The 12930-nt window shown below is 63.1% G+C and overlaps 2 pseudogenes; both read right to left on the reverse strand.

Moving 5' to 3' along the window:
* Window positions 1-5434: 5434 nt before the first annotated feature.
* Window positions 5435-7606, reverse strand: LOC141750763 (Ig lambda chain V-1 region-like; annotated as a pseudogene).
* Window positions 7607-8609: 1003 nt separating this feature from the next.
* Window positions 8610-11529, reverse strand: LOC141750652 (Ig lambda chain V-1 region-like; annotated as a pseudogene).
* Window positions 11530-12930: the final 1401 nt, after the last annotated feature.

Consider the following 12930-nt stretch of genomic DNA (forward strand, 5'->3'; position numbering starts at 1 on the left):
TCTGCCCCCAGCCCCAAACATCAGGACAAGATCCCACCGTTCCCACCCTCCTTCCATCGCATCCAGCTGCAGCCTTTCTACCTACCCAGCCCTTCTCCTGCCTGGTCATGGCCTTGGCGAGCAGAGGAGCCAGTGCCCAGCCCCACGCCTTCAAGCTCTACCCCACAGCCCAGCACCCTCTGGATGGGCTCAGGCCTCTCACAGGCGACCCCCAGGGCACATTGTGGTGCCTGTGGAGTGGCCCCAGTGGGCAGGTCCCTGGGCATGGACCTGCAAGCTCCCCTGGCCTGCAGATCTTGGTAGGCTGTCAGCTGCCCGGGCTTCCCACCAGCAGGGCTTTGCTCCCCCAGACTCCTCATCTGCGGGTCTGAAGGTGAAGCTTTGTCCTGGCCCCTTGGCTGGCAGCACCATCCTGCCTCTCCATGATGGGGCCGAGGTTTCAGCAGGCTGAACTCTCCCACGGTGATGCCCTGCAGCAGGGCACAGACCTTGCCGCAGTCAGGTCCTGCCAAAACACAGCCAGGTGCCCCTCTCCTGCAGCCCGGGCCAGCTGGGCTCCCCCAGACTGTGCCCAGCCAGCCCGCACCCACTGCACCACCAATGGCTCCTCCGCCCGCACCACCCCTGCCCAGGCCTTCCACGCGCCCACAGCACCAGGGCCCCCACAACAGCCCAGCGGTGCGACCTCCCTCCCTGCTGCACGGATCCAGCCGTTCCCTTGGCTGCAGGAGCCGCCGGATATCTCCATGCCGGGGCTCACATAGAGCCGCGCCAGCAGGACGCCTCCGGCCAGGGAGGAGCCCACCAGCAGCCACAGCACCTCATGGCAGCTCCAGGGGAAGGCAAGAGAGCGGGGGGGAGCAGGTACCAGTGACAAAGTGTGCCCTGGTGCAGCAAGGGACAGGGGCAGGAGGGCTGCTGGGGGCATCCCCTCCCCAAATGAGAGGGGACGGGCACAGACTGGGCGCTCTCAGGGATGTCCAAGCCGGGACACCAGGCACAGCCACCCGCAGCACTGGGCAGCAAGGGCAGGGCCATGGCAGGGACCTGTCAGAGCATCAAATGGGGACAGCAGAGACTCCCATCTGCCCTCTGTGGTGGCAGGAGGTTTCCGTATCACTTCCCCATTGCTCTGTGTCACCTTATAGCTGCCGTCGTTGCCACCACAGTAATAGACGGCCTCGTCCTCCGCTTGGACCCCAGTGATGGTTAATGTGCCCGTGTTGCCGGACTTGGATCCGGAGAATCGCGAAGGGATGCCCGAGGGTCTGTTGTTGCTGTTGTAGATCACAGTGACAGGGGCAGTGCCAGGAACCTTCTGCTGGTACCAGCCAACACCACTGCTGCTGCTAACCCCGGTGCAGGTGATCTTGACGGTTCCTCCCACGTCGGCTGACACCGAGGGCGTCTGAGTCAGCGCTGCCTGGACCAGGGAACCTGGAGAGGGAGAGGAGAGAGGGGAGAAGACCCGGGTCAGCCAGTGCCCCACGAGCACAGCCCTCCCCGGGCAGTGTGACAGGGATGGGGACCCTGTGCCCAAAGGTCCTAATGGCACAGAGGGACCACAGCCCACCAGGCAAAGCTCAAGGCTGGACCCCTGGGACCCGGTGAGGAGAGCTGGCAGAAGCAAGATGACGTGGTCACCAGCAGCAAGAGACAGTGGGGCAGACAACAAGGTAATGCCATGCCTTTTGTTGGGACAAGCAAGAAGTGTCCACAGCTCCAGAGTCACTTCCCAATTGGCATGGTACAATCAGGAGGACAGTCACAGCCATGACAGGCAGAGAGGATGCAAACCTGCCCCAGCCACAAAGCCCAGCTCAGCCATGAGTCATAAGGGCAGAAAAACCTGGTTTTAGCTCCTCTGCAGCTCATTCCCCACCACTCTGTATCACTGCACCAGCATCACTGCTGCTGTCCCAGCCACCACAGTAATAGACGGCCTCGTCCTCCGCTTGGACCCCAGTGATGGTTAACGTGGATGTGGAGCCGGAGAATCGCGAAGGGATGCCCGAGGGTCTCTTGCTGCCATCGTAGATCACAGTGACAGGGGCAGTGCCAGGTTCCTTCTGCTGGTACCAACCAACATTGCTGCTGCTGCTGCTGCTACCCCCGGTGCAGGTGATCATGACAGTGCCTCCCACGGTGGTTGACATCGAGGGCGGCTGAGTCAGCGCTGCCTGGACCAGGGAACCTGGAGAGGGAGAGGAGAGAGGGGAGAAGACCCGGGTCAGCCAGTGCCCCACGAGCACAGCCCTCCCTGGGCCACGGGACGTGGCCCCTGTCCCCAGAGGCCCCGGCCATGCGCAGCACCTGAGACATGGGCGAGCACTGCAAGGAAGAGATCCCACCAGCTATGTGTCCCCACACCGATGGGGCTGTGTCATGGAACCCAACTCCTTTCTAAACCCCCACCCTCCATGGAAATGTGTCCCACAGTGGTCACTGGCAGCTCCTGTCCCAGTGCTCCCCTGCCCACTGCAGGCAAGTCTCTGGCCCACCAAAGGCGCTGAGATCATCTGGGCTGCCGGCTCCTTCCCCAACGCGGCTGCTGAGCTCTCACCTCAACCAGGGCCCAAAAAGTGCCAGTCCCGGCCCAGGAGCACCATGGCCTCGCTCCTCTGGGAACGCACAGTGACAGAGGAGCTGGGAAAACCAGGAACTGCTTCAAAGCAGGGTGCCACAACTCGGCCGCTGTTAAGTGCCACAAGAGAACGGCAGAGAACTGGGATTTTGAAGGGGACTGGAAGCACACGAAGGCCAGGAGCTTCAAGGCTCCCAACAGCAAGGGGCTGCAGGGACTGCCCTGCACCAGGGGTTACAGCTGCACCTGGCTGTCCCCAGCCCCTCTGCCTCCTGCTGCCCCGGCAACCTCAGGACCGTGGTGCGGGGCCACACTGACACCGTGTGGGGACCAGAAGGACCGACCTCAGGGACAGCCCCGGAGGAACCGAGAGCACAGCCTGGCACGGGACTCTGCCCGTGCTGCCCCTCACCCCCGCCACAGCCTCCACCAAGTCCAGACACACCTCCAGCCCCTGCCACAACCCTCACGGCTTCTGCATGGGACCCTGCCCAAGGCACCCCGGGCTCACGCGGGACAGCAGCTCACACAGACACAGGGCCCTTGGGCGCCGTTCCTGTCACCAGAGGAGGGTGGCCATCGGCCCTGAACTGGCAGCGAGCCCAGGGACCAGAGCGGGACACCCACAGGTGACGACAGCGTGCCTCCCAACAACTTTGGGCCAAAGGACCGGCCACAGGACGAGACATTTTGAAGGCAGGAGCAACCGGCCACACCACAGGTCTGCACTACGTGAGCTGTGTCCCTTCCTCCAGCACCACCGACAGGATCGCTGACACCCAGGCACAGCAGACAGAGCACCCACCCACTGCCACCCTCCAGATGCTGATCACCACTGCCGTCCTGGGCACAGGACACTGCTGCACCCGCAGCAGGGGATCTGGACGTTTTGTCCCAGGTTTCCTGGCATGGAGGGTGGGACAGGGCCAGACCCCTGGGCCCAAAGGCCACAGCCGCGTTCAGCGATTGTGGCCAGGGCACCAACCACTGCAAGGAAGAGGACCGCAGTTTCAGCAGGGCTGAACCCCCCTGGGGTGATGCCCCAGACGCAGCCGAGCTCGGAGGAGGGCAGGGGGGCACCCGGCAGGGCACTGGGGGCCAGCCAGAGAGCGCAGGGGACCTCAGCCCGGCAGCACGGGACAGGGACAGGGCTGCTGGGGTCGTACCCAGCCCAAATGAGAGGGGACGGGCACAGACCTGGGGCTCTAAGCGATGGCTGGGGCAGTCACACCACACACAGCCACCTGCAGCACTGGGCAGGGCCGTCGTGGGGACAGGACTAACCATCAATCTGGGACAGCAGAGATTCCTAACTGGCCCCTGTGATGGCAGGAGTTTTTTGTATCACTCCCTCATGGCTCCATGGCACCAACATAGCTGCCGCTTACGTAGTTACCACAGTAATAGACGGCCTCGTCCTCCGCTTGGACCCCAGTGATGGTTAACGTTCCCGTGGAGCCGGACTTGGATCCGGAGAATCGCGAAGGGATGCCCGAGGGTTTCTTGTCATTAGCATAGATCACGGTGACAGGGGCAGTGCCAGGTTCCTTCTGCTGGAACCAGCCATAGTAGCTGCCACCACCGGTGCAGGTGATCTTGACGGTTCCTCCCACGTTGGCTGACACCGAGGGGGGCTGAGTCACCGCTGCCTGGACCAGGGAACCTGGAGAGGGAGAGGAGAGAGGGGAGAAGACCCGGGTCAGCCAGTGCCCCATGAGCACAGCCCTCCCCGGGCGGCGCAATGAGACCCATGAGCCCATTCTCCTTGGGTCTCCAGGGCACCTGAGACATGGGCGAGCACCACGAGGAGGAGAGGGGTCCAGGCCATGGCGCAATCCCACCAGCTACGTGTCCCCACGCCGATGGAGCTGTGTTGCGGACCCCGACTCCCTTTTAAGCCCCCGCTCGCCTGCGGCATGGCCCCTCCATGCAAATCTGAGCCCGCGCTCAGGGCCAGATCCTGTCTGGGCACCCAGCAGGGCCAGGGCAGCTCCGGGCATGGGGCAGCAGCAGCGCCCCTCTGCCCCCAGCCCCAAACATCAGGACAAGATCCCACCGTTCCCACCCTCCTTCCATCGCATCCAGCTGCAGCCTTTCTACCTACCCAGCCCTTCTCCTGCCTGGTCATGGCCTTGGCGAGCAGAGGAGCCAGTGCCCAGCCCCACGCCTTCAAGCTCTACCCCACAGCCCAGCACCCTCTGGATGGGCTCAGGCCTCTCACAGGCGACCCCCAGGGCACATTGTGGTGCCTGTGGAGTGGCCCCAGTGGGCAGGTCCCTGGGCATGGACCTGCAAGCTCCCCTGGCCTGCAGATCTTGGTAGGCTGTCAGCTGCCCGGGCTTCCCACCAGCAGGGCTTTGCTCCCCCAGACTCCTCATCTGCGGGTCTGAAGGTGAAGCTTTGTCCTGGCCCCTTGGCTGGCAGCACCATCCTGCCTCTCCATGATGGGGCCGAGGTTTCAGCAGGCTGAACTCTCCCACGGTGATGCCCTGCAGCAGGGCACAGACCTTGCCGCAGTCAGGTCCTGCCAAAACACAGCCAGGTGCCCCTCTCCTGCAGCCCGGGCCAGCTGGGCTCCCCCAGACTGTGCCCAGCCAGCCCGCACCCACTGCGCCACCAATGGCTCCTCCGCCCGCACCACCCCTGCCCAGGCCTTCCACGCGCCCACAGCACCAGGGCCCCCACAACAGCCCAGCGGTGCGACCTCCCTCCCTGCTGCACGGATCCAGCCGTTCCCTTGGCTGCAGGAGCCGCCGGATATCTCCATGCCGGGGCTCACATAGAGCCGCGCCAGCAGGACGCCTCCGGCCAGGGAGGAGCCCACCAGCAGCCACAGCACCTCATGGCAGCTCCAGGGGAAGGCAAGAGAGCGGGGGGGAGCAGGTACCAGTGACAAAGTGTGCCCTGGTGCAGCAAGGGACAGGGGCAGGAGGGCTGCTGGGGGCATCCCCTCCCCAAATGAGAGGGGACGGGCACAGACTGGGCGCTCTCAGGGATGTCCAAGCCGGGACACCAGGCACAGCCACCCGCAGCACTGGGCAGCAAGGGCAGGGCCATGGCAGGGACCTGTCAGAGCATCAAATGGGGACAGCAGAGACTCCCATCTGCCCTCTGTGGTGGCAGGAGGTTTCCGTATCACTTCCCCATTGCTCTGTGTCACGTTACAGCTGCCGTCGTTGCCACCACAGTAATAGACGGCCTCGTCCTCCGCTTGGACCCCAGTGATGGTTAACGTGCCCGTGGAGCCAGAGTAGGATCCGGAGAATCGCGAAGGGATGCCCGAGGGTCTGTTGTTGCTGTTGTAGATCACAGTGACAGGGGCAGTGCCAGGAACCAGCCATAGCTGTAGCTGCTCCCGGTGCAGGTGATCTTGACGGTTCCTCCCACGTCGGCTGACACCGAGGGGGGCGTCTGAGTCACCGCTGCCTGGACCAGGGAACCTGGAGAGGGAGAGGAGAGAGGGGAGAAGACCCGGGTCAGCCAGTGCCCCACGAGCACAGCCCTCCCCGGGCCACGGGACAGGATCCCTGTCCCTAAAGTCCCTGATGCCACAGGAGGACCCACAGCTGAAGACTAGAGACCCATGACCTTGCAAGGAGAGCCTGCAGCAGTAGGGAAATGGAACACCACATTCTGAGGGAAAGGGACCTGGTTGTGGCTACAGAAACTTCTGGGGAGCAGAGCCCAGCCTGGCCCAAAGCAACCCAGCAGGGACAGGAGCAGCAGCAGGAGGATGGGGCTGCCAGGAGCAAAAGGCAGCAGGGCTGGGGATGAGGCAATGCCATTCCAATTATGGGGACAGGGAAAAGGAACCCCCAGCCCCAGAGTCACCTCCTGTACCTTGGGGCATGGAGGTGGGGACATTCAAAGTCATGACCTTGGACAGGGGACAGGAGTGCGCCGCAGCTCCACAGCCACAACTCTGCTCGGCCATGAGGGAAAAGGGCTGAAAACCTTCCTCTTCAATGCTGAGCTCTGTGTCTCACTTCCCCATTTCTCAGTGCCTCCACCACTCCGATCAGCACTGCTGCCGTCGGAGCTACCATAGAAATAGACGGCCTTGTCCTCGGCTTGGACCTCAGTGATGGTTAACGTGCCCGTGGAGCCAGACCAGGATCCGGAGAATCGCGAAGGGATGCTCGAGGGCCTCTGGTTGTTGCTATAGATCACTGACAGGGCCACTGCCAGGTTTCTGCTCGTACCAGGTATAATAAACACTGCTGCCCCTGCAGCAGGGGATCTCATGGTTTGTCCCAGGTTTCCTGACATCGAGGGTGGGACAGGACCAGACCCCTGTGCTGAAACCCGAGACGGGTTCAGCGAGTCAGGCCAGGGCATCAAGCACTGCAAGGAAGAGGACTACAAAGCCACACGGACACCAGGCACAGCCACCTGCAGCACTGGGCAGCAAGGGCAGGGCAATGCGGGGGGACCTGCCCTGCCATCAAACAGGGACAGCAGAGACTCCTAACTGTCCTCTGTGATGGCAGGAGTTTTTTGTATAACTACCCCATTGCTCTGTGTCACCACGACACCAGCACTGCTGCTGCTGTCCCAGCCACCACAGTAATAGACGGCCTCGTCCTCCGCTTGGACCCCAGTGATGGTTAACGTTCCCGTGGAGCCAGACGCAGAACCGGAGAATCGCGAAGGGATGCCCGAGGGTCTGCTGCTGCTACCATAGATCACGGTGACAGGGGCAGTGCCAGGAACCTTCTGCTGGAACCAGCCAACACCATAGCTGCTGCTAACCCCGGTGCAGGTGATCTTGACGGTTCCTCCCACGTCGGCTGACACCGAGGGGGGCGTCTGAGTCACCGCTGCCTGGACCAGGGAACCTGGAGAGGGAGAGGAGAGAGGGGAGAAGACCCGGGTCAGCCAGTGCCCCACGAGCACAGCCCTCCCCGGGCAGCGCAATGAGACCCATGAGCCCATTCTCCTTGGGTCTCCAGGGCACCTGAGACATGGGCGAGCACCACGAGGAGGAGAGGGGTCCAGGCCATGGCGCAATCCCACCAGCTACGTGTCCCCACGCCGATGGAGCTGTGTTGCAGACCCCGACTCCCTTTTAAGCCCCCGCTTGCCTGTGGCACGGCCCCTCCATGCAAATCTGAGCCCGCGCTCAGGGCCAGATCCTGTCTGGGCACCCAGCAGGGCCAGGGCAGCTCCGGGCATGGGGCAGCAGCAGCGCCCCTCTGCCCCCAGCCCCAAACATCAGGACAAGATCCCACCGTTCCCACCCTCCTTCCATCGCATCCAGCTGCAGCCTTTCTACCTACCCAGCCCTTCTCCTGCCTGGTCATGGCCTTGGCGAGCAGAGGAGCCAGTGCCCAGCCCCACGCCTTCAAGCTCTACCCCACAGCCCAGCACCCTCTGGATGGGCTCAGGCCTCTCACAGGCGACCCCCAGGGCACATTGTGGTGCCTGTGGAGTGGCCCCAGTGGGCAGGGCCCTGGGCATGGACCTGCAAGCTCCCCTGGCCTGCAGATCTTGGTAGGCTGTCAGCTGCCCGGGCTTCCCACCAGCAGGGCTTTGCTCCCCCAGACTCCTCATCTGCGGGTCTGAAGGTGAAGCTTTGTCCTGGCCCCTTGGCTGGCAGCACCATCCTGCCTCTCCATGATGGGGCCGAGGTTTCAGCAGGCTGAACTCTCCCACGGTGATGCCCTGCAGCAGGGCACAGACCTTGCCGCAGTCAGGTCCTGCCAAAACACAGCCAGGTGCCCCTCTCCTGCAGCCCGGGCCAGCTGGGCTCCCCCAGACTGTGCCCAGCCAGCCCGCACCCACTGCGCCACCAATGGCTCCTCCGCCCGCACCACCCCTGCCCAGGCCTTCCACGCGCCCACAGCACCAGGGCCCCCACAACAGCCCAGCGGTGCGACCTCCCTCCCTGCTGCACGGATCCAGCCGTTCCCTTGGCTGCAGGAGCCGCCGGATATCTCCATGCCGGGGCTCACATAGAGCCGCGCCAGCAGGACGCCTCCGGCCACGGAGGAGCCCACCAGCAGCCACAGCACCTCATGGCAGCTCCAGGGGAAGGCAAGAGAGCGGGGGGGAGCAGGTACCAGTGACAAAGTGTGCCCTGGTGCAGCAAGGGACAGGGGCAGGAGGGCTGCTGGGGGCATCCCCTCCCCAAATGAGAGGGGACGGGCACAGACTGGGCGCTCTCAGGGATGTCCAAGCCGGGACACCAGGCACAGCCACCCGCAGCACTGGGCAGCAAGGGCAGGGCCATGGCAGGGACCTGTCAGAGCATCAAATGGGGACAGCAGAGACTCCCATCTGCCCTCTGTGGTGGCAGGAGGTTTCCGTATCACTTCCCCATTGCTCTGTGTCACGTTACAGCTGCCGTCGTTGCCACCACAGTAATAGACGGCCTCGTCCTCCGCTTGGACCCCAGTGATGGTTAACGTGCCCGTGGAGCCAGAGTAGGATCCGGAGTATCGCGAAGGGATGCCCGAGGGTCTGTTGTTGCTGTTGTAGATCACAGTGACAGGGGCAGTGCCAGGAACCAGCCATAGCTGTAGCTGCTCCCGGTGCAGGTGATCTTGACGGTTCCTCCCACGTTGGCTGACACCGAGGGGGGCGTCTGAGTCAGCGCTGCCTGGACCAGGGAACCTGGAGAGGGAGAGGAGAGAGGGGAGAAGACCCGGGTCAGCCAGTGCCCCACAAGCACAGCCCTCCCCAGGCAGTGTGACAGGGACGGGGACCCTGTGCCCAAAGGTCCTAATGGCACAGAGGGACCACAGCCCACCAGGCAAAGCTCAAGGCTGGACCCCTGGGACCCGGTGAGGAGAGCTGTCAGAAGCAAGATGACGTGGTCACCAGCAGCAAGAGACAGTGGGGCAGACAACAAGGTAATGCCATGCCTTTTGTTGGGACAAGCAAGAAGTGTCCACAGCTCCAGAGTCACTTCCCAATTGGCATGGTACAATCAGGAGGACAGTCACAGCCATGACAGGCAGAGAGGATGCAAACCTGCCCCAGCCACAAAGCCCAGCTCAGCCATGAGTCGTAAGGGCAGAAAAACCTGTTTTTAGCTCCTCTGCAGCTCATTCCCCACCACTCTGTATCACTGCACCAGCATCACTGCTGCTGTCCCAGCCACCACAGTAATAGACGGCCTCGTCCTCCGCTTGGACCCCAGTGATGGTTAACGTGGACGTGGAGCCGGAGAATCGCGAAGGGATGCCCGAGGGTCTCTTGCTGCCATCGTAGATCACAGTGACAGGGGCAGTGCCAGGTTCCTTCTGCTGGTACCAACCAACATTGCTGCTGCTGCTGCTGCTACCCCCGGTGCAGGTGATCATGACAGTTCCTCCCACGGTGGTTGACATCGAGGGCGGCTGAGTCAGCGCTGCCTGGACCAGGGAACCTGGAGAGGGAGAGGAGAGAGGGGAGAAGACCCGGGTCAGCCAGTGCCCCACGAGCACAGCCCTCCCTGGGCCACGGGACAGGATCCCTGTCCCTAAAGTCCCTGATGCCACAGGAGGACCCACAGCTGAAGACTAGAGACCCATGACCTTGCAAGGAGAGCCTGCAGCAGTAGGGAAATGGAACACCACATTCTGAGGGAAAGGGACCTGGTTGTGGCTACAGAAACTTCTGGGGAGCAGAGCCCAGCCTGGCCCAAAGCAACCCAGCAGGGACAGGAGCAGCAGCAGGAGGATGGGGCTGCCAGGAGCAAAAGGCAGCAGGGCTGGGGATGAGGCAATGCCATTCCAATTATGGGGACAGGGAAAAGGAACCCCCAGCCCCAGAGTCACCTCCTGTACCTTGGGGCATGGAGGTGGGGACATTCAAAGTCATGACCTTGGACAGGGGACAGGAGTGCGCCACAGCTCCACAGCCACAACTCTGCTCGGCCATGCGGGAAAAGGGCTGAAAACCTTCCTCTTCAATGCTGAGCTCTGTGTCTCACTTCCCCATTTCTCAGTGCCTCCACCACTCCGATCAGCACTGCTGCCGTCGGAGCTACCATAGAAATAGACGGCCTTGTCCTCGGCTTGGACCTCAGTGATGGTTAACGTGCCCGTGGAGCCAGACCAGGATCCGGAGAATCGCGAAGGGATGCCCGAGGGTCTCTGGTTGTTGCTATAGATCACTGACAGGGGCACTGCCAGGTTTCTGCTCGTACCAGGTATAATAAACACTGCTGCCCCTGCAGCAGGGGATCTCATGGTTTGTCCCAGGTTTCCTGACATCAAGGGTGGGACAGGACCCCTGTGCTGAAACCCGAGACGGGTTCAGCGAGTCAGGCCAGGGCATCAAGCACTGCAAGGAAGAGGACTACAAAGCCACACAGACACCAGGCACAGCCACCTGCAGCACTGGGCAGCAAGGGCAGGGCAATGCGGGGGGACCTGCCAGGCCATCAAACAGGGACAGCAGAGACTCCTAACTGTCCTCTGTGATGGCAGGAGTTTTTTGTATAACTACCCCATTGCTCTGTGTCACCACGACACCAGCACTGCTGCTGCTGTCCCAGCCACCACAGTAATAGACGGCCTCGTCCTCCGCTCGGACCCCAGTGATGGTTAACGTGCCCGTGGTGCCAGACGCAGAACCGGAGAATCGCGAAGGGATGCCCGAGGGTCTCTCATCATTCCAGTAGATCACAGTGACAGGGGCAGTGCCAGGAACCTTCTGCTGGAACCAGCCAACATAGCTGCTAACCCCGGTGCAGGTGATCTTGACGGTTCCTCCCACGGTGGTTGACATCGAGGGCGGCTGAGTCAGCGCTGCCTGGACCAGGGAACCTGGAGAGGGAGAGGAGAGAGGGGAGAAGACCCGGGTCAGCCAGTGCCCCACGAGCACAGCCCTCCCCGGGCAGTGCAATGAGACCCATGAGCCCATTCTCCTTGGGTCTCCAGGGCACCTGAGACATGGGCGAGCACCACGAGGAGGAGAGGGGTCCAGGCCATGGCGCAATCCCACCAGCTACGTGTCCCCACGCCGATGGAGCTGTGTTGCGGACCCCGACTCCCTTTTAAGCCCCCGCTCGCCTGCGGCATGGCCCCTCCATGCAAATCTGAGCCCGCGCTCAGGGCCAGATCCTGTCTGGGCACCCAGCAGGGCCAGGGCAGCTCCGGGCATGGGGCAGCAGCAGCGCCCCTCTGCCCCCAGCCCCAAACATCAGGACAGGTCCCCCCATTCCCACTCTCCTTCCATCGCATCCCGCTGCAGCCTTTCTACCTACCCAGCCCTTCTCCTGCCTGGTCATGGCCTTGGTGAGCAGAGGAGCCAGTGCCCAGCCCCACGCCTTCAAGCTCTACCCCACAGCCCAGCACCCTCTGGATGGGCTCAGGCCTCTCACAGGCGACCCCCAGGGCACATTGTGGTGCCTGTGGAGTGGCCCCAGTGGGCAGGGCCCTGGGCATGGACCTGCAAGCTCCCCTGGCCTGCAGATCTTGGTAGGCTGTCAGCTGCCCGGGCTTCCCACCAGCAGGGCTTTGCTCCCCCAGACTCCTCATCTGCGGGTCTGAAGGTGAAGCTTTGTCCTGGCCCCTTGGCTGGCAGCACCATCCTGCCTCTCCATGATGGGGCCGAGGTTTCAGCAGGCTGAACTCTCCCACGGTGATGCCCTGCAGCAGGGCACAGACCTTGCCGCAGTCAGGTCCTGCCAAAACACAGCCAGGTGCCCCTCTCCTGCAGCCCGGGCCAGCTGGGCTCCCCTAGACTGTGCCCAGCCAGCCCGCACCCACTGCACCACCAATGGCTCCTCCGCCCGCACCACCCCTGCCCAGGCCTTCCACGCGCCCACAGCACCAGGGCCCCCACAACAGCCCAGCGGTGCGACCTCCCTCCCTGCTGCACGGATCCAGCCGTTCCCTTGGCTGCAGGAGCCGCCGGATATCTCCATGCCGGGGCTCACATAGAGCCGCGCCAGCAGGACGCCTCCGGCCAGGGAGGAGCCCACCAGCAGCCACAGCACCTCATGGCAGCTCCAGGGGAAGGCAAGAGAGCGGGGGGGAGCAGGTACCAGTGACAAAGTGTGCCCTGGTGCAGCAAGGGACAGGGGCAGGAGGGCTGCTGGGGGCATCCCCTCCCCAAATGAGAGGGGACGGGCACAGACTGGGCGCTCTCAGGGATGTCCAAGCCGGGACACCAGGCACAGCCACCCGCAGCACTGGGCAGCAAGGGCAGGGCCATGGCAGGGACCTGTCAGAGCATCAAATGGGGACAGCAGAGACTCCCATCTGCCCTCTGTGGTGGCAGGAGGTTTCCGTATCACTTCCCCATTGCTCTGTGTCACCTTATAGCTGCCGTCGTCGCCACCACAGTAGTAGACGGCCTCGTCCTCCGCTTGGACCCCAGTGATGGTTAATGTGCCCGTGTTGCCGGACTTG

Source organism: Larus michahellis, chromosome 13 (assembly GCF_964199755.1).
Source record: "Larus michahellis chromosome 13, bLarMic1.1, whole genome shotgun sequence".
Taxonomy (NCBI): Eukaryota; Metazoa; Chordata; class Aves; order Charadriiformes; family Laridae; genus Larus; species Larus michahellis.